Source organism: Phocoena phocoena, chromosome 8 (genome assembly GCF_963924675.1).
Source record: "Phocoena phocoena chromosome 8, mPhoPho1.1, whole genome shotgun sequence".
Taxonomy (NCBI): domain Eukaryota; kingdom Metazoa; phylum Chordata; class Mammalia; order Artiodactyla; family Phocoenidae; genus Phocoena; species Phocoena phocoena.
In genome coordinates this window covers 24,929,082-24,955,157 of record NC_089226.1, presented here as the reverse complement: position 1 = coordinate 24,955,157, position 26,076 = coordinate 24,929,082, and the positions used below count along the sequence as shown (strand labels likewise).

The window sequence follows — 26,076 nt, the reverse complement described above, 5'->3', positions numbered from 1 at the left end:
AATGTAAGGAGGGAAGAGATGATCAGGCAAGCCTTGAGTGCCAGACAGAAAATAGGGAAGCTCAAGGAAAGCACATTTTATGTTAATCTGTTAATATGTTAATCTGATTAATTAATATGATAAAGCTTCCCTGAGCTTCATCTGTGGGCAGTAGCCACAAGGTGCTAGTAATGACTTATATGGAGAATAGACGAGAAAGTTCCAGGAGTCATTAATCAGCACTTCCTCTGTACCAACACTGTGCTAGGCATAGGGAATATAAGGATGAATGAGACACGGTGCCTGCCTTCAAAAGGCTTAGAGTCTATGGAAGGAAAACTATCTAAAAGGATGCTTATCATTGGAGACACTAAGTATTATGATACAGGGATGTCAGGGAGCAGAGTAGTGAGGCACTAAAGAAGCAGCAGAGGGGCTTCCCTGGTGGTGCAGTGGTTGAGAGTCCGCCTGCCGATGCAGGGGACACTGGTTCGTGCCCCGGTCCGGGAAGATCCCACATGCTGCGGAGCGGCTGGGCCCGTGAGCCATGGCCGCTGAGCCTGCACGTCCGGAGCCTGTGCTCCGCAACGGGAGAGGCCACAACAGTGAGAGGCCCGCGTACCGCAAAAAAAAAAAAAGAAGCAGGGGAGGAGAGATGAGGGTTAGGGAAAGAAGGGCTCCTAGGGAAGCTGGCCCCCAACCTGAGACTGGGAAAGAAGCAGATGTCAGCTTACTGAAGAGCAAGCAGAAGAGGAGGGTCTTAAGTAAAGAAGCAGCATCTGTAAAGGCCCAGGCAGGAATGATAGAACATCAAAAACTACAAGCTGGTCCACATGTCTAGAGAAGACATTCAGGAAGGAATGCAGCCAGAAGGCAGACAAAAGAGGTAGTCCAATCGTGAAGGAGCTCATATGCCAAGCTGAGGAACACAGATCTGATGCTGAGGACAATGAGAAATATGCAGCTTTCCAGGAGGCAGTTTGATATATGGAGACAGCTATCTTTTTTAGAAGACATCACCCTGGAGGCGGGAAGTTAAGCCTGAACAGGAAATAAGATCACCCAGAGAAACTGTGAAATGTCCGAAGGGGTGGACGCTGAGGATGGGAAACTAAAGAACACCTACATTGAAACTGGGTAAGCAATAGACACCCAAGAGTGAGACTGAGAAGAAGGAAGTAGAGAGGGATAAAAACAATAACTTACTTGATGGAAAACACAGAAGAGGGAGCTTTAAGAAGACAGGAGACAACTACATTAAGTGATGCTGGAGACTAAAACAAATGGATATAGCAACACAGAAATCATACTCAGAAGGATTACCACTCTCACCACTTACATTCAACATAGTTTTGGAGGTCCTAGCTGCAGCAATCAGAGAAGAAAAAGAAGTAAAAGGAATCCAAATTGGAAAGGAAGAAGTAAAACTGTCCCTATTTGCAGATGACATGATACTACTCAAAGAAAATCCCAAAGAGCCACCAGAAAACTACTAGAGCTCATCAATGAATTTGGTAAAGTTGCAGAATACAAAATTAATACTTAGAAATCTGTTGAATTTCTATACACTAACAATGAACTATCAGAAAGAGAAACTAAGGAAACAATCCCACTTACCATTGCATCAAAAACAATAAAACACCTAGGAATAAACCTACCTAAGGAGGCAAAAGACCTGAACTCCAAAAACTATAAGACACTAATAAAAAAAATTGAAGGTAACACAAACAGATGGAAAGATATTCCATGTTCTTGGATTGGAAGAATCAATATTGTTAACATGAACGTACTTCCCAAGGCAATCTATAGATTCAATGCAATCCTTATCAAAATGCCAATGGCATTTTTCACAGAACTAGAACAAAAAATTTTTTGAATTTGTATGGAAGCACCAGAGACCCTGAATAGCCAAAACAATCTTGAGAAAGAACAGAGCTGGAGGAACCATGCTCTGGTTTCAGACTATACTACAAAGTTACAGTTATCAAAACAGTATGGTCCTGGCACAAAAACAGACATATAGATCAATGGAACAGGATAGAAAGCCCAGAAATAAACCCACACACTTATGCCAATATATGACAAAGAGGGCAAAATTATGCAATGAAGAAAAGACAGTCTCTTCAATAAGTGGTGCTGGGAAAACTGGACAGCTACACATACAAGAATGAAATTAGAACATTCTCTAACACCATATACAAAAATAAACTCAAAATGGATTAAAGAGCTAAATGTAGGACTGGGTACGATAAAACTCCTTGAAGATAACATAGGCAGAACACTCTTTGATATAAATCACAGCAATATTTTTTGGATCCATCTCCTCAAGTAAAGGAAATGAAAGCAAAAATAAACAAGTGGGACCTAATTAAAGTTAAAAGCTTTTGCAAGCAAAGGAAATTATCAACAAAATGAAAAGACAACCTACTGAATAGGAGAAAATATTTGCAATGGATAGGATCAATAAGGGATTAATATCCAACATATATAAACAGCTCATAAAACTCAACATCAAAAAAACTAACAACCCAATTAAAAAATGGGCAGAAGAACTGAATCGACATTTTTCCAAAGAGGAAATGCAGATGGCCAACAGGCACATGAAAAGATGCTCAACACTGCTAATCATCAGGGAAATGTAAATCAAAACTACACTGAGGTATCACCTTACTCCTGTCAGAATGGCTATCATCAAGAAGAGCACAAACAACAAATGTGGGCAAGGATGTAAAGAAAAGGGAACCCTGGTACAGTGTTGGTGGGAATGTAAGTTGGTGTAGCCACTGTGGAAAACAGTATGGAGGGTTCTCAAAAAACTAAAAATAGAACTACCACATGACCCCTCAAGTCCACTCCTGGGTATATATCCGAAAAAAACAAAAACACTAATTTGAAAAGATACATGCACCCCAATGTTCGCAGCAGCAGTATTTACAATTGCCAAGATATGGAAGCAACCTAAGTTTCATCAAGAGATGAACGGATAAAGAAAATGTGGTACATGTAACCAATGGCATACTACGCAGCCATAAAAAAGAATGAAATTTTGCCACTTGCAGCGACATAGACAGACTTGGAAGGCATTATGCTAAGTGAAATAAGTCAAAGAAAAACAAATACTATAGGATATCACCTATATATGGAATCTAAAAAATACAACAAACTACTGAATATAATAAAAAAGGAGACTCACAGATACAGACAACAAACTAATGGTTGCCAGTGTGGAGGGGGAGGAGGGGGCAATACAGGGGTGGGGAAGTGAGAGATGTAAACTACTGGGTATATGATAGGCTCAAGGATGTATTGTAGAACACAGGGAATATAGCCAAAATTTTGCAATAAATGTAAAGTAACCTTTAAAAATTATATAAAATTTTTTTCAAACAGAAATCATACTGATAATTGGAAACAATTTAAATGTCCATCAACAGGAAAATACACATATAAATTATTGTATTTCCCTACATGGGAATCCTACATAGCAAGGAAAGTATATGAACTACACAGATCTTTAGGTGTCAGCATGGATGAACCGAGCAAAGATAACACTAAATAAAGCAAGTAACAAGAGAAAACGTAGTAGAATACTATATGCTGTTTAAGAATACTTTAAAATGTTGCCTAAATATAAAGACATCCATGGCAGTGATGGAGACCAAGTTCAGAAGAGTGGTTACCCAGGGTCAGCTAGGGAGTAGCTGTGTTTGGGAAAGTTGTCACACCAGGCTCTTCAACAGGAATGGTAATGGTTCACTTCACACGCTGGCTGGAGGACGGAGGAGTGTCTGCGATATTATAATGTGACCACGCTGCATGTAAAAGCCATTGCTGACCACATCTAGGGGATCTGATGCGGGGGAGCTGGTAGTGGGTGGAGGCATCCAGAAGGTGGCGGTAGAAGAGGAACGTTGTACATGTAACGCCTAAGGCCTGACCAGAGGACGACCATTGTTCTAGAAACTGGATACAAGTCCAACTTCCACGGCCAATGTTAAAAGACAAACTGAGGCATATTTAAAATTTTAAGTGTTTATTTGAGCAAAAATAGATTCAATTCAGGCACCACCAAAGCGGAAGTGGTGAGGAGCACTCCAGCCACAGGAGCTGCAGAGATTTTTATTTTAAAAGGGCAGAAGCAAAGCAAGGAAATGACTGACTTGCTATAGCTTTAAAGCCTAGTTGGTGGTTTGTGACTGGTTGTCCTCAGCGGTGTTCGTCACCCTGAGGCGTTGACAGGCTTAGATTTTGGTTGGTTTACGTAGGTGGCTGCATCACTAGAGCTACCACAGGCTAACGGCCTCCTTGCAGGGTTAACTTACTAACACCAGTCGTCTGAGTCCTTCCTCTTACTCAGTCACTTCACTTCCTATGCCTCAGTTTCTCTTCTGTAAAGTGGATATTCAGTAGTAAATTCTCTGTGGAGGTGTCAGTACAAAACAAAGTGATTATTAGTAACCACGATCATGTCCTGAATGCATGGAACACGTCACCATTTGCCAACCACCGTGTCAAGTCAGTAGAAACTACAGAAATTAAGAGCTCTCCGCAGAAATTCACACAGCCGTGCACCAGGTAACGGACCACAGGCAGACGTTCACTCAACTTTTCACGTGTCCCTCACAGAGTGCACGCTCTCTCCTGGGCGGGGCGAGCACAGACACTTATCGGGAGTTTACTTTTAATATGCGCTGATACAACCATGTCTCACTTTTGTTTGGATGAGTCAGCAAACGCTTTTTGGAAACCCCAAATTCTCCACACCTCCTACCTGTCGCACCGCCCTAGTCTCGGAGCTCCCGCCCCTGCTCCTCAGGCCGCGTCCCCTTGGGAGGCGGGGCTGCGTGGTGACGCACGGCGGGTTCGCTGATGTCCTCGAGCCCCGCCCCCACGGGGCCGCACGCAGGCTTCAATTTCAGCCCGGCGGCGTGGAGGCAGTTGAGGTCTGCGTCAACTGCAGAAGTTACGGGCTGGAGGCGGAGCTGGAGCGCGGCATCAAGGGGCGGGCCTAGCTGGGGCCGGTGGAACTGCGTCTTCTGGCTGCGACGCCGTTCCTGCGCATGCTGCTGGGCCGCAGCCGCCGGGCGGTGGGCGCCCAAGGGGCTGGGAGGCGAGCCGTGGCCCCCAGGCAGATGTAGGCATCGTATCCACAGCCAGGCCGCCTTCGGGCCATGATCACTCGGTGAAGCTGCGCCGCGACAGCGCGGTCAACTTCTTCTGGCGCTGTGAGGACCTGTGCGCGTTGCAGGATTCGGTGCCTCTGCCCGCCGTGCGCGCCTCCGTGCGGGAGAGCCTGCTGGACTTCAACGCCGACAGCCTCCGCGGGGTTGACTGGGTGCCGCTCCTGAGCACCGTCTGCCCCTGATCTGTATCCAGAGCTTCTTCCAACCACGACTTGGCGACACAGGTTTGTAGTTCCCGCTTCCGTGGTCTCTCGTGTGGGCGCTGTGAAGCGGGGTTTTAGATGGTGCAAGGTGGAGGGTGGGCACTAGAACCGGCGACCAGTGCCCGGGTTTGCGTGCACTAGACGGGGCGTGCGGCCTAGGACTCCTACCAGCTCCGTGACCCCGGCCGAGTGCCCTAAAGCTTCTAGGTCTCAGTGTTGTCATCTGTATCATGGGCTTAACAGGACCCGCTGTCTGTGGCGGTTGCATGGACTCACTGTTAATGCTTGTAGACTCTACAATGTAGAACACTTAGCACAGTTTGGAGCATCGTTAATTGTTCCACAGATGTTACCTGGTCTGTTGAATGACTGTCTGGTACAGACCAAAGCGATTAGGAAATTGATATATCCCAGCTTCATTTCCTTTCCGTTAAAACAGGGCTCGGGAAGAAAAATCTTTTTTTCAATAGTCGTATCATATAGTGGAAAGAGCACCGGTGTGAAGGCAGCTTAGGGTTTAAATTCCAGGGTTTATGCTCTCTGTGGCCTGGGCAGGTTACTTTTGCACTACAATCCCCACACTTGTAAAATGACATTAAAAACCACTCTTTCTGTGGGTTCTTAGAATTAATTAAGCAGGTTATGTGTGTAAAGTATCCTGGCACTTGAATGAGTTGTCAGAACCAAGGGCTGCTGGAGACGATGCTTCTGCCCTAGGTAATCTCCCCTAGGAGGGCGAGATTACCTAGGGCAGAAGCATCGTCTCCAGCAGGTAAGATGCGGCAGGTAAACACAAGCACAGTAGTCAGTGCTCTGGAAGAAGTGAGTTCTGGTGCTACAGAGCACAGAATCTTTTTTTTTTTCATTTAATTTTTATTTTATCTTGGAGTATAGTTGATTTACAATATTGTGTTAGTTTCAGGTGTACAGAAAAGTGATTCACTTATACATATATCCATTCTTTTTCAGATTCTTTTCCCGTACAGGTTATTACAGGATACGCAGTAGAGTTCCCTGTGTTATGCAGTAGGTCCTTGTTGATTAACTTTTTTATATATAGTTGTGTGTATATGTTAATCCCAAACTCCTAATTTATCCCTCCCCCCCACCTTTCCCCTTTGCAGAGCACAGAATCTTGGAAGGGAAAGTTCAGGGTAGGCTTCTTGGAGGAGGTGCCATCCTTTCTAAGGATATGTAGAAGCTCCTGGGGTGGCAGGAGGGAGCAGTGTGTGTCAAAGTTTGAGAAATTGTAGGAAAATATGGCAAAACTGAGGTACAAAACTGGAACTCAGGTTTTGGGACAGAAATGAGAGTTGATACTGGAAACCTAGTGGGGACAAACAGAAAGGGGCCTTGTTTGTCATGTCAGAACTTTGGATGTTTATCCTGAAGGCTGTGGGAAACACCAAAGAACAGTGAAATGGAATTCTGGTTTAGAGGCTCACTCGGACCTCCATGTGCAAGGCAGTTGATTGGGTGCAGGGTGAATTGTAATCTAAGTGTCACACTTAAGTTATAAAAGGTGGGACTGGATTTTGCAGATCTGAGAGAGAATGGGTGAGGCCTGGTGACCAGTTAGAAAAGGGAGGGCAGCAAGCGTGGGTGACAGTTTACAGCTGCATCTTTTTGTGAGATACAGAGCACAGTAGAAAGGGAATGGGGGTGGCGAGAGGATCTTACTTCATCTTCAGTGCTTTAGAGGGGCCTGATAGACAGGTCTGGACCCAAGGTACAGATCTGGGCTTTTGGGGAGGACAGGTGTTTGAAGGCATGGTAGAGACTTAGGTTATCCACAAGAAGGTCCAAAGAGTCATAGATCTGAGAGTTTTTTAAGTGGGTATATTTGAGGACGTTTATAAGGTGAGAGAAAGTAGCCAGCAGAGGAAGGTTGTGAAGATCTAGGAGAGGAAACGATTGTTCATTTGTTTTCAAAAAGCTGAATACTGGGCTTCCCTGGTGGCGCAGTGGTTGAGAGTCCGCCTGCCGATGCAGGGGACGCGGGTTCATGCCCCGGTCCGGGAGGATCCCACATGCCGCGGAGCGGCTGGGCCCGTGACCCGTGGCCGCTGGGCCTGCGCGTCCAGAGCCTGTGCTCCGCAACGGGAGAGGCTGCAACAGTGAGAGGCCCGCGTACCACCAAAAAAAAAAAAAAAAAGCTGAATACTTATTGTGTGCCTGGCCCTTTTCTAGGATCTGGGGTTCACACCATCTGTTACCTCTTCTGCAAGGACAGTTCAACTCATCCCCTGGTGAAGAGAAGTCAGATTATTCTTTGCATCCCATTCAGGTGTAAGAACTGTTCTGTATCTCTGAAGGGACTTGACTTAACCAGAGTAATAAGTTAGAAATCAAAAGAAATTAGAGCTGGAAGGGGCCTTAAAGGCCACTGTACTTAATTTTGCCTAATGTTTTACATTGAATGTAAGAAAAATTTATTGCAGAGCCCATTCTCTTCAGAGTTCCTTCACTGAACCTTCTTTATGTCTTGCATCCAGTGGGTCTAGCTTGTGATTTTGACCTCCTCCTAAATTTGCTTCTTCATCCATATTACATTTTGCCTGGCAGAAACTATGGCAGAAGCTCCTGGGTGGTTTCACAGCTCCTGGGGTCAGTTCCTCTAAGTTCATCTGCCTACTCGGGTTGAGTGATCTGCTAACATAAAAAGGTACGCCTAAAATAATGCTGCTAATGGCTTGCCCACACAGAGTTAGTGTATACTAGCTGCCCAGCGTGTGCTCTGCACGGAGGCGTGAGTCTGAACTGTGCTTGGCCCAGCCTCATGGGGCTTTTTGGCCCTGAGGAAGGGGAGCTTTTTGTGATCACTCCCTTTATCTAATTGGTCCTTCAGCAGTGGGGCACCTTTTTCTAATCAGCAGAGGCACCCTTACTCAGCCAGTGGTAGCCCCAGGCCTCATCACCTGTGGGATACAAGCCATGCTCTCTCCCAGGCTTGCTTCGGCCAACATCTCTATTTTCATTTATGTCTCTTCTCACACTTGGACCCCTGGCCTTTAGTCATCCCCACCTGCAGTATTTACAGTGCGCAGCAGTTGTTAGGCTTGAGTGTCTTTGCACAGGTGCTCCCTCTGCAGTTAAGGCACCTCCTCCTCCAACTCTGCGTAGTCTCATCTTTCTATATTGTACTTCAGGGTTATCATGAAGCCGTCACTTAATATAACTTTTTAACTCCATAGAAACCTCTGTGCATAAAGGTTATGGTTCTTTATCTCATGTGATTGAAATGTTTAGTTTATACATGTCCCTCCTTAATGAAGGTGTTAAGAGCAGGAGTCGTTTCTAATCCTTAGCAGAGCAGATGCTTTTTTTTTTTTTTAGATGCTTTTTAATGATGATAAAATGTATGGTTTAAATCACTCATTTTACAATAATTTTGCTTTAGGTTCTGACAGAAATAAAGTTTACAGAAGTCGTGTTCCTGCGCTAAGAAATAAAGATGTGACCTTCCAGTTGTGTAAAGCTCTTAAATGCTGTGTAAGTGTGTCGGGTGCGCTAAGGAACCTGGAGCTAAGTGGGCTAGTTCTGAGAGAGAGAGGGACTTAACTATGTTAACAAAGGTAAGCCTCCACTGTGTCCTGCCAACATTTGATAGTTGCTTTTGGGGCAAACTAAACCAGTAAAATTTTAAACTCTTCCTCCACATTAAAGGGATTGAATAGATTGGCCACTTTGGTGCACCTGTGTCCTGCGAATTGTCCAATTGGAGTTGGAGGTTTAGAAAGTGAGGTACAATCTTGTTTAAGTCTCTTCCCATCAGGCTGGTTTCATGATTTCCTACACACCACGTTACTTCCTGTCTACCTTTTCTTGGTGTTGTTCATGCCTGGATTGTCTCCTATACCTGCTCAAACCTTGGTCCATTCTCACTTGTACCATGAAAGTTTGTCATGCTGGATACTGTCACAACTAATTTTACTTAAGTTTGTGCTAAGCCACAAACCACTCATTTTGTATATTTTTGGGTTTTTTGTGTTCGTCTATATTTTTATGGTTTCTCTTCAAGAAGTATTATGGGAAGGGAAATTGCAAGATGTAAAGAGCAAAAAAGTCATCATCCTCTTTAAATTGTTAGAACATCTATCTGCAATCATAATTATGATGCACTGTGGTATGTGTTAAAATAGGAAATATATGTAACGTCCCATAGGAGCAGCATACACAGTGGTGTTAGTAGAGGTGTGTCATGGAAGTAATCACAAAGCAGGTGACTGTTGGTTGGGGTCCTGAAACATTAGTGTGTGTTCCCTGTGTCCAGTAGTGGTCTGGAGGGGTCAGGAAGCCTGCTTTTCAATTTGAGGGAACAGAGGGTTTGAGGTCCCTTTCTTATATTGCTCTAGTATACTGCATAGCACCTAATAAAATGCTGTGTTTATAGTTGACGTTTAAATCGCTGATTGATAATCAAGATTGGGGTGTATCTTTGGAAATGAAAATAGGAAGAATCTTATGCTTTTTCTTTTTATCTTTTTTTTCCTATATCTGAAAAGGTATGTAGTACTTTGCTGAGTGGTTGGGAATAAAGTTTGCAGTATTCAGTGTATTCAGTTTTAGTATCTAAATAGAATTAATCTCTTGCTGTAAACTGGAATAACACTTTGTTACTGACAAGTTTTAGAATGCATCTGTTCGTCAATTACCTGTTTGGGAAGATTATAATTAATGATTTTAAGAATGTGGCTATAAACCTCCAATTGACTGAAGAAAAGCAAATAAGTCAAGATTGACAAATGTATAGGCTCTTCATCTTATTGTGTGTGTGGTTTTTTTTTTTCCCGTTAGTTATTTGTCAAGGTATAAAGAATTCTGTCACACTTAAGTAAACTTCACGGGGTGTAATCTGACATGGCAGGGAGCAGATCACATGGCCTAGATCTTAAAGGTGATTTTATGTTTAAACTTTCATGAAGACATATGTGATTGAAGCACATTAATATATTGATACAGATGGCAGTTAATTTTTGTCTTTTGATACATGTGAGTGCAGCTTTCATTTTGCTAAAAGAATATGACCAGTTTTCAGTTTGGGATTCTACCATTTAGTAAAGATAGTCCACTTAATTTTAGAAATAAGAGATTTAATATATAATACATAATAATACTTTTATGTATTTTTAGTTACTGAAAACATTTATTGTAATGCTGTGAAGAAACTATGCCGTTATAGTCTTCAAGACTTAAATGAATCAAGTGTTTATTAGCTGCTGTAGTTTTTAAACTAATAAAAATCAGTACATCAGCAACTTGTAAATATAATTTTTAAAATAATGCCTTAACAACTTTACAGTGGTTATAATTACTATATTTCAGCCTAACGTTATTTAATAATTTGACATGAAGCCTTTTTAATAGTTTGCTGGTGCAGATCAGAGATAGGTAAACTATGGCTGGTGGGCCAGATCTAGCCTGTCGCCTGGTTTTGTAAAGAAAGTTTTTTTGGAACATAGTCGCACCCATTGTTTACATGGTAGTTATGGCTACTTTCACCCTATGCCGGTGGGGTAGAGTAGTTGCAACAGAAACTGTATAGCCCACAAATCTGGAAATGTTTAAATTTAGATTTTAAAAATTGAAAAATTCTTTGAACCTATACAGGGCAAGTCCATTGACCCCTGAGGTAGAAAACAGTCAAGAACTTGGGTGCCGAAGCCAAATGGCCTAGGTTCAAATTCCCTTTCTCCCATTTCATAGCTAGTGACCAGGGCAAATCACTTAACCTCTATGCCTCATTATGAGGTTTAAATGAACTCATTTGTATAAATAGTGCTTGGCACATACTAAGCACTGTGTAAGTGATTGCTGTTGATTCTGCTTGGAGCTTTTATAAGTTATTGTTAATAGAAAAATGACACTAATGATTTTCCTTTTAGAGTGTCAAAGGCACTTTGAGTCTTTTATTTTTTCAAGAATGTAATAAGACTTTTTTCATTTACAGTCAGTGTTCCCTGTTACCAGAATTTACTTTATGAATATAAAGAATTGAATGTCTTTAAGACAGTACTTGTGCTTAGATGTCAAACCATTATCTTCCCAAGGCACATCAAACTGGCTCTGCATAGTCCAGGCCTCTAAAGCTTGTGTGCATACCCTAGGTAGCATGTGAAATCCATTTTGTAAATATAGTTTTTAAAATAATGCTTGGGACTTCCCTGGCGGTCCAGCAGTTAAGACTATGCACTCCCAATGCAGGGGGCTTGGGTTCGATCCCTGCTGAAGGAACTAGATGCCACATGCATGCCATAACTAAGAGCCCACATGCCACAACTAAAAGGTCCGGCATGCAGCAACTAAAGACCCGGCACAGCCAAACAAACAAACAAATAAATAAATAAATAATTTTTTAAAAAAATAAGTAAAATAAAATAATGCCTTAGGAGTTAGGAAAAGAAAATATTAGAACATTTTTACCTTTGTATTATTTTTTAAAAATCTGTGTAGTTTATAATGTACATAAATTATATGTATGGAACTTTGTGTATATGATTTGTTAATAAATAAGATGCATATTAAAAAGTTTTCTTATGGTTTGCGCAGTCAGGTGTTTGGAGGCCATTGGAGGACAGAATGATGAAATCAGCAAAGATAGAATTTAGAACCAATTCCCTGACTTAGAACATAATGAAAATAATTCATAGACTGCAATTGAGTTGTCCAACTTTACATAAGTGTTCAAAAACAGGACATCCAGTGGCTAGAATCTAATCACTGACTGACTAGAATCTGGGTCACTGGACTCGAAAAACCAGAACTGACTGTTTAATTTCTCAGGTTGATGCTCCTGGCATATATGCTTGATATGTGTGTGTGTAAATCTGACATAATAAGCCATACTCAGTAGACACACCCTGTTTCCTTATTCAAGCATCTTAATTTCATCCCATTAAATCTTTGAAATATCAGACTATCAGAAGGCACGAAGAAACCTGGGCTGAGAGTCTTCTTTCCAGGAGACCTGATCTTGACTGTATGGCTGGTTTGAGGCGCATCACTCTGAACTGCAAACACGCTCATTGGTGACCTGGGTGCAAGTGCTTTTGCAGAATCTCTTAGTGAGGAATTATGCCTTAGAGGTAAATTCTAAAATTGAAAATATTGAATTTTTAATATGATGTATGCTTAGCTTTTGGCATGATACTGTTGTGATAGGAATTATTTTAAACCTGATTTTTCTGATAGCTTTTATGTTGCTTTTAAACTTTCTCTAAGAGTTGCATATATTCTTTACAGAAAATAAAGAGTAACAAGAGAACAATTACCTATAATCTTAATACCCAGACATAATCACTGTTCATTTTGGTGTATATACTTTCAGTCTTTTTTTTTTTCTATAAATATATTTGTACACTTAGGGATTACAAAAATAGAATTGTAGTATACTTGCTATTTCATATTCCTGCTTTTTTCACTTAATGATATATCATGTAGTATTCCATCGTATTGATGTCCCATAGTTTAATCAATTCTTTGCAATTAGATTTAGACAGTTTATTTTTCCCTGTCAGAAACAATGTGAATACATTCTGTATACATCTCTGTGTCCATCGGGATTACTTCTGTAGAATAAGGTACTAGAAGTGGAATGACTAAGTGTGACATATTTTTAAGACTTCATACACATTGCCAAATTACCACCCAGAAATGCTATGCCAATTTGTAGTCCACCCCAACAGTGGATGTGAAGCCTGCCTCTCACAAACACTGGCTTGTAGCACTTTTAAAAACTGTTAAACTACAAAAATGAGTACCTCTCCCTTTTTTTTTTTTTTTTTTTTTTTTACCTCTCCCTTTTTTATGCAAGTAGGATTACTCCAAATTTCGTAACTTCTTTCAGTTAATTTAGTATGAGCATCTTAGCAAGTCAGTAAATTTGCATCTACTGCATCATTTTTTGTGACTGTTCAGTGTTCCATTATATGAAAATGCCACAGTACACATAGCTTATCCATTCTTGTATATAAGCTATGTCCAGTTTTTCAGTTACAAATAGTACTCTGATATATATCCTTACCTATATCTCTATTTCTTTTGGTTAAATTCTTAGAAAGAGAGTCGTTGGATCAAAAGGGTATAGACTTTTTTTTTTTTTTTGGTACGTGGGCCTCTCACCGCTGTGGCCTCTCCCGTTGCGAAGCACAGGCTCCGGACGCACAGGCTCAGCGGCCATGGCCCACGGGCCCAGCCGCTCCACGGTATGTGGGATCTTCCCGGACCGGGGCACGAACCCACGTCCCCTGCATCGGCAGGCGGACTCTCAACCACTGCGCCACCAGGGAAGCCCGGGTATAGACTTTTTAAAGGCTTTTATTACAGAGTCTTGGCTTAATCTGATAGGAGAATAACCACATGTTGTTTTGTTTTGTATTCCTTTGATTTACTGGTGAGGTTTACTGGCTGTTTGTATTAATTTGGCTAGTTGGTTAATTATACCCTGTGTCCATTCTTCTGTAGTGAGAGTTTGTAAGGGTTGTATCATAGCCTGTCAGATCCATATGTCTGACTTTCTGTTTCCATGTGTCGTGGAGTGTTGAAAGACTCCAGTTATTTTAATGTGATGGTCCACACAACACTTAAAAAAAAAGACTCATGGTAGTTTCCTTTCATGTAATATTTTTTAATACCTGTGCTTTCGTGATGATCCCTTTTGTTTAAATGAGTGTTGCTCAACCCCAGAACTACTAGAATTCATGATCATTTGTTCTGATTTTTGTCTGACCTTTTACGGAGAGAGTTCCTGACCATCATACTTTCATGATAGGTTTTTAGTATGTATTCTCTATTCACACATTCTTCGAATTTATTATTATTTGTATCCTCTTAGACTTGTCTTTTTTGTTCTAAAACTAACAGTTATTACATTTCTTCTATTTTTGTTTTCCCCTTTTAACTAGTTTCATGTGTGATTTGGAGCTCAATATCACGATCAAAAGAATGCAGTGCATTTCTGAGCTCCACCAGTTTTTGCTTGTAAGGTTTACACTGCCACTGCTGCCATTGCTAGTTATGAACTGAGATTCATTTTGTGATGTTTTTTGCTCATAGGTTGTATACAGTAATTCTTCAGTTCTGTAATTGTAAAATATGTTGGATGATTTATTGGTACTAAAGGCAGGGTTATCATTGCACATCCAAGAAGAGGTTTTTTAATTGGATTATGCATTATGTGTGTGCATATATGTTTCTGTTTTTTTCCATACCCAAAATTACAAACCTGCCATGACTTGTCTTGTGCAGGACTCTTCCACACGTGAGAAAATGAGAGTTGTCTCTATGTTAAATCTGTATAGAGTTAGCAAGTGACCTTTTGTGTTTTATCAACAGCACTTGATCTGCAGCAGTGTGACCTCACCAATGAAGGAGCGAAGGCTTTACTAAAGACCCTTGAAACCAAATAGAGCTCTGCTCATTCTGGATATAAGAAAAAATCCACTTGTTGGTATGCGGTCACTTTTTTAAATTGATAAACACATAGCAAAACAAAAAGAATTTGTTCACATATTGACAATTTTTAAAACTTAATGTGTTTAACTTTCCTCATCGTATACAATTGTCCCTTGAACAACTTGGGGGTTAGGGGTGCAGACCCCTACGCAGTTGAAAATCTGGGTATAAGTTTATCGTCAGTGGATTCAACCAACCTTGGATCGTGTAGGACGATAGTACATATTTACTGAAAAATATCCGTGTGTCAGTGGACCTGCGAGGGTCAAACCCATGTTGTTCAAGCATCAACTGTACTTTTCTAATGTTGCGCTCCCTTATGTTTTTAGCAGATAATGTACTAATTAAAGTGAGTTATACTTCTAAATTGTTCTTATCTCTACTCTGAATAGAGGTGAACCTAGACACTAAGCCTGCTTCCACCAAGAGCATTATTTCCTTCTTGTGCAACCTCTGAATTTTTGCAAGGAATACTTTATTCATTTGTCAGTTTCACAAGTAATTTTTTTAATACCTTCTGTGTGCCAGATACGGGTTTAGGCACTAGGGATAAAGCAGTGAACCAGATAGACAAAAGTCTTGCCCTCATGGAGCTTACATTCTAATGAAGTAGTTCAGATAGAAATGAGTAAAGAGATAAGTAATATAATTTTAGACAGTAGGAAGTGCAAAAATACCTTAATGTAAGGAGCGTGAGGAGGGGCAGGTAGGACTCCATTGGATAAGTTTGTTAGGGGACAGCTTCACTGGAGAAGTGGCATTTGAATGGAGACCTGAATGAAGAGAGGAGCGAGCCATGGAAGAACTGGGGTAAGCACATTCCAGGACAAGGAGGCAATGCGTATGCAGTCATGTAGGTGGGTGGAGTATTTAAGGGAAAGCAAGGAGGCCAACATGGCCAGAGTACTGAGTGAAGAAGAGTGTGGTATGACATGAGGTCAAGGAGCTAGCCAGGGGTCTGCTTTTGTAAAGTCTTGAAGGCCGGAGTAAAGATGTGGATTATTCTAAACGAGTAGAAGGTTTTGAAGTGGAAAAAGGCATGATCCAAATAGTATCTCAATAAGGTGACCTGGTATAGAGAATAGACTTGGGGGGATAAAGAAGAGAAACAGGGAGACCAGTTAGGAGACTCTCACAGTGGTCCAAATAAAGAGATGTTTATGGACTAGCTTAGGTTGGACCAAGTGAAAAGCAGTTTAATTCAGGTTGTGTTTTGAGGGTGTAGCTAACAAGACTTACAGATAGATTAGATGTGGGGTATGAAGGAAATAGTAACAAGGAGACAAGTCGTTGATGATTATGTGTGCAACTGGGTGGTATCACTTAGAAGGGGGCTGATGGGGAGCAGCTTTTGAGGGAATATCAGGACTTCGGTTTGTTATCTTGGATGCCCTTTAGGTATCTAAGTGTCTGGACAGTGCTCAGACTATACTTTCTATCCAAAGGTGTCCAAAGCCTCTTTAGATGCAAAATGTTTAAAGTTGACCTTTGCTGCCGCCAAAATAGTAGCCACTGGGGCAGTCTGCAAGGTGGCATCTTAGGTTTCTGAGGAAGAAATTAGAATACACAAAGGGGGAAATAAGTGTATAATTACATAATGTAGATTTCATATTTAATTTTATGGGAAAAGCAGTAATTAGTTGGCTTTTGGTTTTAAATGGAAATAGCCACTCATTGGGAAATAATTACTCTAACTTCAATTTATTTTACTCTAGATCATTCTGTGATAAAAGCAGTTATCAAAAAAGTCCTCCAGATGGAAGGAGTGCCAAGTCAAAGGTATATAACATGTTTTAGTTCTTTCGGAAGAATTTCTCTTTAATGGCTTGTTTTTTTTTCTTTCTTAAAAGAATATTATCAAGGTACTTTCTGCCATCTTAAAACTAAGTTTTTAGTCACATGAAATGGCTTTTCTGTTTTTGAAAATGTTGTGTGATGCTTTAGTTTAGGTTCCCAGAAATGCAGATTGAAAACCTTTATTAACTTAAAGTATCTTAATTTCCAATGAAGATCAAACCCTCATAGATTACCTGTGACTTAAATGGCATATTTATTATTTCTCTCTCAGTACCTGTGGATAACTTCTCCATCGGTGAAGGAAACATCTAAAGCTGCTAGACAGAAAAAGAGAACTATAATTTTGGGAAGTGGTCGAAAAGGAAAAGCTACTATTAGAATTGGTAACTTTTTCTTTTTTTTAATGCTACTGGAACTTATACCCCTTGTGTTTTCCGATGTGCTAAAATTAAAATAGCCTTAACAGTTAATTATTTCCTTAATGGTAGCTGTTAATATTATTTGTGGTTCTTATGGAACACACCTAGGATGTTCCTGACACATAGTGTTTAATATGTATTAGATATTAATGATATTAATTTTAATATGATAAAGCTGTTGAAGTGATCAAATCCATATCTGAGGTCACCTTTTCTTACTTTCATGGGGGTCCAGGCCTTAGGAAAGAGAGGGAAGCATGTGATGTGTCTAGTGACAACCCCAAAATAAAATTAAATATGCAGAGCCCTTGGCGCTTTACAGATAATAATACATTTTATTATCTTCACAACCCTGTGAACAGACAGTGTTTTACAGCAGCGCAGACAGGTTAGGGTCATGTGCAGCGGGGAAGTGGGATCAGGCAGGATAAGAACATGGGGAGAGTCGGGGAACTGGTTCCAGAGCCTTTAGTAAGGAGACAATAAAAATCACAGATGATAATGACTGTTTTTTCAAAATGCAGGAATCAGTGGAAAAACTAGAAATGATCATGTTCAGAATTGTGATCGGTTATGTCTAAATATGTAAAAGTCAGTTACTTTCCCATTCTCCAGAAATAACAAAAAACAAGGAAAGATCCCATACGCAGTAGTCACAAAAATTAGTAAATATCTAGAAGTCAGTTCAGTGTTCACCTGAAAAAGTTAGTGCAGAAGGATAGATGAAACATTTTAAACATATATGTTAACATTAATAAAATGTAATGTTAACATATGAACTATAACATATAAAGCCACTGGCAGGGGGAAAGACAGATTGGTGGAAAAGTCCAGCAACTGGTCCATGTTTACTTGAGAATTGCATTTTAAATTAGACAATTTTAAAGTCTTACCTGACTTTTTGTCTAATTGACTGATTGAAGCATTGATAATTCATTTAAACAGAAATTAGATATTTGCATCACAGCATACACAGACCCTCCACAGTCTGCAGTCCTGCCCCCAGCCAGGCACCCAGCACCCCAGGTGCTGCAGAGAACTTGCTGGGGTCCCCCATGCCTTGGCAGAGACAGTTCTCTGCCAGATGCCCTTCCTTCGTCTCCCCTGTCCTGACCCCTCCCACCTCCCTTCCTCTGAAACCTTCAACCTTCTCTCTGGCAGAGTTACTTGCTCAGCTCTGTGCTTCCACAGCGCTTGTCCTGTGGAATTTGAATTCCCTCCACAGCCGTCTTTGCTAGGTTGGGAGCAGCCAATTCCCCTTCATCTTTTTCTTCCTTCCCTCAGCCCCACAACAGGGACACTCTCGTGCACCGTGCAAATTTAATCTTCAGTTTCTACTTGTTACGACATTGTTGCTGTCATGGTACCACCTACGTTCACAGTAGTATGGATAAATGTGGGGGGGGATGACTGTAAATACAGATTCTTTGTAAATCCGGGTTTCTAATTCTTCCCCTTTTTAATATTTTTCCCCTTAAATCACATGTCCTTTTTGCTGCTCCAGCTCTATAATTGGACTGCCGCCTGGGGAACCTGAGGCAGCAGAATATCAAAGAGGGTAGACACTAAATTTTTAATGTAAATGTCAACCAGGATACCTACTACCTGTACAAAGGGGGTCCCAGAATTCAGGCTCAAAGCCTATTACCAGATACTTGGTTTCCCTGCTTGTGTCTCTTCTGTCTGTCAATGTGCACTTGACTCCTATCAACTTTAACAGGAATTATGTGTGTGCCCTGAGGGGCGAGCATAGCTTTTAATGGGGACTTCCTCACACTGCTTTTCTTTGTTGTTTACTTTTAATGAATCCCACCCTGTAGAAGTGGAAGAATAAAACAAGATGTGCTTGAGAAAATGGAGAGAGTTATTACATATTTTCCTTGTAATCCAGAATAGCATGTCAGCTCTTCTTCTGTTTGTCTCCTTTGGTTGTCAGTGGAAGATAATTTTGGCTTGCTTACTTTCCAAATCAGAAACTGAAGTCCAATACTAACGTATCCTAGATGAAACTTGACCCATTCATTTTTGAGAGTCTGTATGAGCCCTGTGCAAGGTGCTGAGAATAAAAAGACAAATTTATTGACTTCAATAGATATTTACATAGCATTGAATGTGTTCCAGATGCTGTTCTGAATTTTATCAGTTATCTACTTTTGCATCATAGAACACTTCAAGACAGTGATTTAAAACCACAGCCATTTCTTTTGCTCAGGATTCTTTTCAGTCAGCAGGTCAGGCTGGGCTCAGTGGGGTGTGGTTTTTTCTGCTGGTCTCATCTGAGATCACTTATTCAACCAAAGTCATCTGGTGATCCACCTAGAGTCTAAATGGCCCCCCTCATCTGTCTGGCAGCTGGTGATGGCTGTGGGCTGGGCCTGTTATTTCCAGCAGGCTAGCTCGGGCTTGCTTACATGGCAGTGATGTTTTAAGAGGGCAGGTATAGAAGCTGCATACCCCTTGAGGCCTCAGCTTGGAAGTTGCACAGCGTCACTCTTGTTGCAGTCTCTTGGTCAAAGCAAATCCACAAGGCCAGCCCAGATTCAAAAGGTGTGGAGCACTACAACCCACCTCTTGCTGGGAGGGCTGCAGAGAATTTGTGGCCATTTAGTCCTCATATCAGAGAGGCACAACAGAGAGATTTAGTAACCTGTTCAAGGTCACACAGCTTGTGTTTTAAGTGCTTTGAAAGCTGCTGCTCATTATTTTTAAATCTTACAGCCACTATTTGGACCAACTTATTTTTTTTCTCTGCAGCCTTGTAGAGAAAAGGTCATTCACATTGCTGTGTGACTGCCATGGGTTGGAAGTTTCATATATGTTGTACCACTGAACTATCATAACTAGTATGAAATGGAGATATTATTATTATTCCCAATGTTCAGATGAGGAAACTGAAACTTTTGGAAATTAAGTATGAGTCATATAAGAGAATGTTAACTCACTGTTCCATATGCAAGAGTAGTCTCCCAAAGTAAATTATAAATGTCCTGGCACAGATCTTTTTTTTAATCTCTTGTTTGCATCTGGAAAATGGTTTTTAAAACTTTTCTTTGTTAATGGCAGTTGCACATTGCAGAAAAATAGCTGGAACAAAAGACATGTTTTTCAGATGTCCAGTGGAGCCCCCAATAGAAGCAGGATGAATATTCCATTCCGCATTGGCAACACCAAAGGAGATAATGCTTTAGAAAAAAGATTTCTCGACAAAGCTCTTGAACTCAATATCATCTCCCTGAAAGGGCATAGGTGGTGAGTACTTGTCCCATCCAGAAGCTTGTCAGAGAATTGGTTTAGTTTTCAGACGCTGAAGGAGACACATCTAGGAGCCTGCCCATCCTGGAGTAGCAGTTATTATAACTAGTTGGGAAAGACCATTTGTTACGGGAGTTCTCCTGCTGCTGCTTACAGACCCCTTAGCACGATTCCACGGCCAAGAGCATGGTGGGGCCACACCTTCTAGGAGCTTTGGTCAAAATTTCCTTTGAAAATCTGCTCTGACAGCACAAAGGGTGCCATCCCAGGTCTGGTGCAGCTGGCACAAGCCTGTTCAGTGTAAGAACAGACACTGTTGCTCCCCCGAACATCAGAGAGAGTAGTTAATTCTGTGAGCTCCATGAAAGATGTACGTTCTCACGCATGAGAATAGCTGCCCGCTCCCTGCCCCATGCACAGCAGGCTCATCGAAGAGTTGAGCTAACCTAGGTTCCATGTGAGCGTGACGGTCCTTCACTGCGTTGGAAAGGAATTTTCTAATGACTGAGATGTGTGACGCTCCTGGCCACCTGCGGGGGCTTTCAGGTGGGAGGGTGGACATGATGACCTCAGGTGCCGTGACTCTCGCAGGAACTGGTAACGGGAAGGAGGGTCATCTTGATGCTCAACCAGATGCTCCTGTTCTTAACGACTGCATTGGTGGTTCTTCTGGGTCCGTGGGAGTCATTTGGGCCTCTCTGTATAATGCTGTCACCATCGAAGATGTCCAGAAGCTGGCAGCCTTCATGAAGCATTTTTTGGAGATGCACCAGCTATGAGCACATCCTAACCAATATACACTCTGCCCTTGAACAATGTACAAAATTGAAAGTCACTTGGGCATGACTAAAGAAACACAGTATTTTTCTCGAATGAACATGCTTATGATAGATTTTCTTCTTTTTTCAGAGAACAGCAAAACATCCACAGCTATCCCAAGCTGTTGAAACTTAACCTTAATTCTGACTTGAACTGGAAGCTTTTAAAAAGTCTTCTCTTGCTTTTCTACCAAATTCCAGCTACTGTTGTCTTTGCTGCTACTTTTTCTGCCTAGATCTCATATTCAAAGCTGCCTGTGGGTTTAATTATATGCAAATTGCAGGTTATTATTTTTAGAGACACACAGACACACAGCATGGAGGGTGGGTGGGGTCCTCTAGGTGCTGAATTTTGCAAGATGACAGCAGTGGGGTCTTCTGGATTCTTTCTTTATACGGTTATTCTCATAAAGCGATAAAAGTGACATACTATATGTTTATCTAGCAAGGTCTGTTTTTAATACCAAATACTTTATATCTGTATGCATTTATATCTCTGTGCCTTTATATTTCTAATAATACGGTTCTTGTTGGTATATGTTGAGACTTTGAGAATTTGTTAGGATCCCTGACCTTGTGCATTAGAGTGTTACGTTCTCAACAATTGTGTGCCTCCCCTTCCCCCTCCCCTTTCCCTTTTTAAGCTGCTTCACAAGATTTGGAAGTTTCCTGATTCACCTTTATTTTCCTTTCAGTGGGTAGAAGAATGGTTGATTGATTGGTTGGTTGGTTTTGTTTTTCAGTTATGCTGTCAAACTAAAAATCTGTGTTAACTTCCCTTACCATTTGTTCACGTGACTGTTCTCTTTATGGTGTTTGACCAGTGATGCTGTGAGTTCGGGAAGATCTTTGCTGAAGAGTCTTTTCCCCTATTGCTCATCCACTGTCAGTGTTTTATGTTGACCGTGTGAAGGACATTAAAGTCCTAAAACATCTAAGCCTTTGTCAGTGAATTTCTTTTCATGCTTTTTAGACAGATTGTTCTTTTAAAAACTTTATTTTGGGAAAACTTGAGTCTAAAAATAGCATCTGTGAAGGGTATTTTGTTCAAAAATGTGTAAGACTTGAGTCCTGTACATCCATGTTTTTAATGATTCAGCATACTGGTAGCTTTCTGTTGGCTTTTGGAATGGCCGTTATCAACAAACCACCTTACAACACAGCTCACGGTATAAAGTTGTATGAACTTTGTCCCACTTAGGCTGGAAACATGCCACTAGGACAGTTTTGAGCTATCTTCGTGTTTCGTTGGATTGTGTAATGAGGACTATACTGATCTTTCGTCCCAGCTCTGCACCAATTAGTTGAGTTAGTTGGGTTTCCTGCTTAGGGCTAAGCCTTGCCAGTCTTGGTTCTCTCATCTGTAAAAAGGAGGATTGAAATAACTCCCCCACTTATCTCAGGGATGTTTGAAGAGCTTAAAACGAGGGCTCAATGCAGGATGTGACTGTTTAAACACAGTAAATTTCTTTTTGTTTTTTGGGGGTTTTTTTTGCGGTACGCAGGCCTCTCACTGTTGTGGCCTCTCCCGTTGTGGAGCACAGGCTCTGGACTCGCAGGCTTAGCGGCCATGGCTCACGGGTCCAGCCGCTCTGCAGCATGTGGGATCTTCCCGGACTGGGGCACGAACCCGTGTCCCCTGCATCAGCAGGCAGACTCTCAACCACTGCACCACCAGGGAAGCCCTCACAGTAAATGTTTAAACAGCAAAAGCCGGCCAGTCCATATACGCCATCCAAGTGTTCACATATAATAGTGCTCAGAGTCTATTTTGCCTCCTTCCTCATCCATTCATAGGATGGTTACAAGTCCCTGTGGTTTGTACCGGCCCCAAATCTCTTGAATCTCCGCTTATTTCCATTCTCATTGCCACAGCCAGCTCTGTCAGCCCTCAGTGGATCATTTCAGCAGCCTCATCTGCCCCCACCTTCCCCTACCAGCACAGCCAGCTGGACGATCACTTCCCCTTCATGCTCCTCCTTGGTTCATAAAAAAGCCCAGGCTTCTTAGCCTAATGGTCACAGCTTTGTGGTGTCTGGTCCGGCTTCTTCTTTCTTGTGTTTCTGGTTCTTGGAATGTGGCATGCATATATTCCCATGCTATGTCTGGTAAGCCTGGAGTTCCTGCCCCCGCTCAGCAAGACTGACGTTCCTTCAAGACACCTGCCAACCTCCTGACCTTGTTTGTGTCTCCTGCATTGGAAGGATGCGCTTTTCCTTTTTTCTTATAAGCGTGACCCTTTTATCCCATCACAGCACCTCCATTCTGTGTTTTCCTGTGCTGAGGGTGTCTGCTTACGTGCCTTCCCCATCAGAGCAAGGAACAAGCCCTGTTTCTCCACTTCCATCACCTTGCATCCTGCCTTGCCCTTAGGAGGAGCTCAACGACTATCTGTTTAATGAATGGAAAGGCAGGGCTTCCTGAATTTCACAAACAGCCTGCAGTAAAGGCAGAGGTACAATCTCACATACGTGGATGTTTTAACTTTTCAAAAGCTTACTATGTAATTTCATTTTTTACTAAACTTTAAAATCTTGGAGGGCTCCCAGACTCTTCTTTGCTTATGTGTGAAAGTGTTTGGAAAACGGTGAGCAACTGTGTTCATACCAGGACGAAGGGTAGTCACTGTTGTCTGGAGCACAGATTGCTGGAAGATACTCATTGAGCGAAAACCTTGACCTTTGAATGTCTCAAGTGAGTGAACGGACGCCAGTCTGCTGACCACTTGGAGAGAGGGGAAGGGGAGATAAGGTTGCAGGCCCCGGGTCAACAGGCTGTGGCAGCCACAACTGGCCAGTCTTTAAGGTTAAAAGCAAGGTGGACAGACAGTTGTCTTTCAGCCCTTGGGAAATCTGTGTAAAGCTTGGTGACCTCATGTTCCTTTGTATCCTCCAGAGTGTCCTTCTTTCAAGCTGATTTTGACTATTTTTCTCTTTCAAAATTTGACAACACATAATCATGTTAATACCACCTAAGTGAGAAAAAACAGATTTGTTCCCATGTTGCTTATGTTTACCTCCACACACTGCTTCATCCCCAGCACTGCGGCTCTGTTCTTTGCCTGCACAAGAAACAAAATTGTTCTGTTCATCTAAATATCTAATGCTGTCTTGTCACAACTTAGCAGATGCTGGAAGGTTTGGCAAGCCCTTAGGTGAACTATGTGATGTAACAAATAATTAGTCCCTTTTTTCCCTTTAGAGCTTAAGGAACCACTAAGACCCCATAAAATGGACAAGACCCATTGATAGATGTCCAGCCCTGCTGAAGGCCCTTGTAGGTCTGGCCTTGTATCACTCTGGGATTAATGTTTGTTGTATCGTGTTCTTTGGAAGGAAAATAAAATGAGGAAGAATTTTCTCACATTTGATCAGACTGAACATAATTAAAAAGTGAAATGCTACTGAGTCTGCAAAGAAGTCAATCACTTTAATTGCAAAGAAGATTCCCTGCCTCTGTTAGTAATTGGGCTCTTGGTAATTTAGAATCAGAATCCATGATAGTTTATGATAAATTGGCTCCTTTTGGGCTAAAGAAGGTAAGTTCTAATTACCCCTGGATTATTCCAGAGTGGGTGGAAAAGCTTGATCAAGGAGATATTGGGAGAGAGCTGGGAAAGCTAGCAGTGAGCAAAGATTTCTTGAATTTCTTTTAAGAAGCTTAAGAATAAAATAGTTCATTTGTTGTGACAAAAACAAGAACCTGTAGTATTTGAAATCCCAGAGCAAATTGGATTTTCTAAGAAAATAGGGAACTGGGCATATTAGAAAAAAGTCCTATAGTTACGTTACAGAAATTGGCCTTGCTTACTTGTTAGCATACGAGAATATTGACCGCCTTGGGCCTCACTTGGGGAAAAGTATGGAATTCATACTTTGAGTGTTTAAATGTATAAGTAATTGGCACTAAGTTTAAGGCGGTCCAAAATGTTTTATTCAAATGAAAGCATAATTTAAGTTAGTAGAAATGTACTCAGGGTCCTAATGAATGAATATACTGACCCAATCCCTGTTGGTATCCTAGCCTTTGTCTCTCTTCAGATTGCCTAACAATACCTGAAGAATAGGCTGGATTTTAGGCTAATGCACTTATTTTGAATGGTGTGTGTTGATTTTATATATCTATATAGATGTAGATATATAGTTATAGATATAATTTCAAACTTAAAAGCTGTAAGATTAGTACAAAGAACTCTTGTATATGCTTTACCTAGATTCACCAATTATTAATATTTAGCTTTATTTGCTTTGGCATTCACTGTCTCTCCATATACACATGTTTTTTTCTCCTGAACCCCTTAAGGGTAAGGAGACCTTGTGCCCTTTTCCCTCTAAATAGTGATTACTTCCTAAGTGAAACAACATTTTCTTACCAAACCACAGCACAGTGGTCTAAGACAAATTTAACAATGATACTGTTGACTGATCTACTGTCCATATTCAAATTTTGCCACTTGTTCCAGTAACATCCTTAATGGCTAATTTTTTCAGCCCAGGAACCTGTCTACAGTCATGCGTTGCACTTAGTTCTCGTGTCACTTTGGTCTAAATATGAAATAACTCTTCAGCCTCTTTGTTCATCATATTATTGAGAGTTTGTGAAGAGTATAGGCTGGTTGTTGTGTAGAATGATCCTCGGTCTGGGTTTGTCCTCTGTTTCCTCATGGTTGTTTCATGTTCTGTGCTTTGGATGGGGTTCCACAGAGGTGACGGTGTGTCTCTCTGTGCATCCTTACAGGAGCCACGTAATGGTCATCTGTCTCATTAGTATCTTGGTTAAGGTGGTGCCCACGAAGTTTCTCCACTGTCAAGTTATTATTTGTCCCTTTGTAGTTAATAAGTAATTTATGGAGAGATATTTTGAGACTCAAAGTATTCTGTTCTTCATCAAACATTTGAATTACATATCTGGTTCATAGAACTGGTAATTCAGGTGGATTTATTTGATGGAGAAGGTGAAGTGATTCTTAATG

The 26,076-nt window shown here is 41.3% G+C and overlaps 1 pseudogene; it reads left to right on the top strand.

Annotated features, from left to right (window-relative positions):
- The window catches only part of LOC136126877 (centrosomal protein of 78 kDa-like), a 29,529-nt pseudogene extending 8,464 nt beyond the window's left edge, over positions 1 to 21,065 (top strand).
- The last annotated feature ends 5,011 nt before the right edge of the window (positions 21,066 to 26,076 follow it).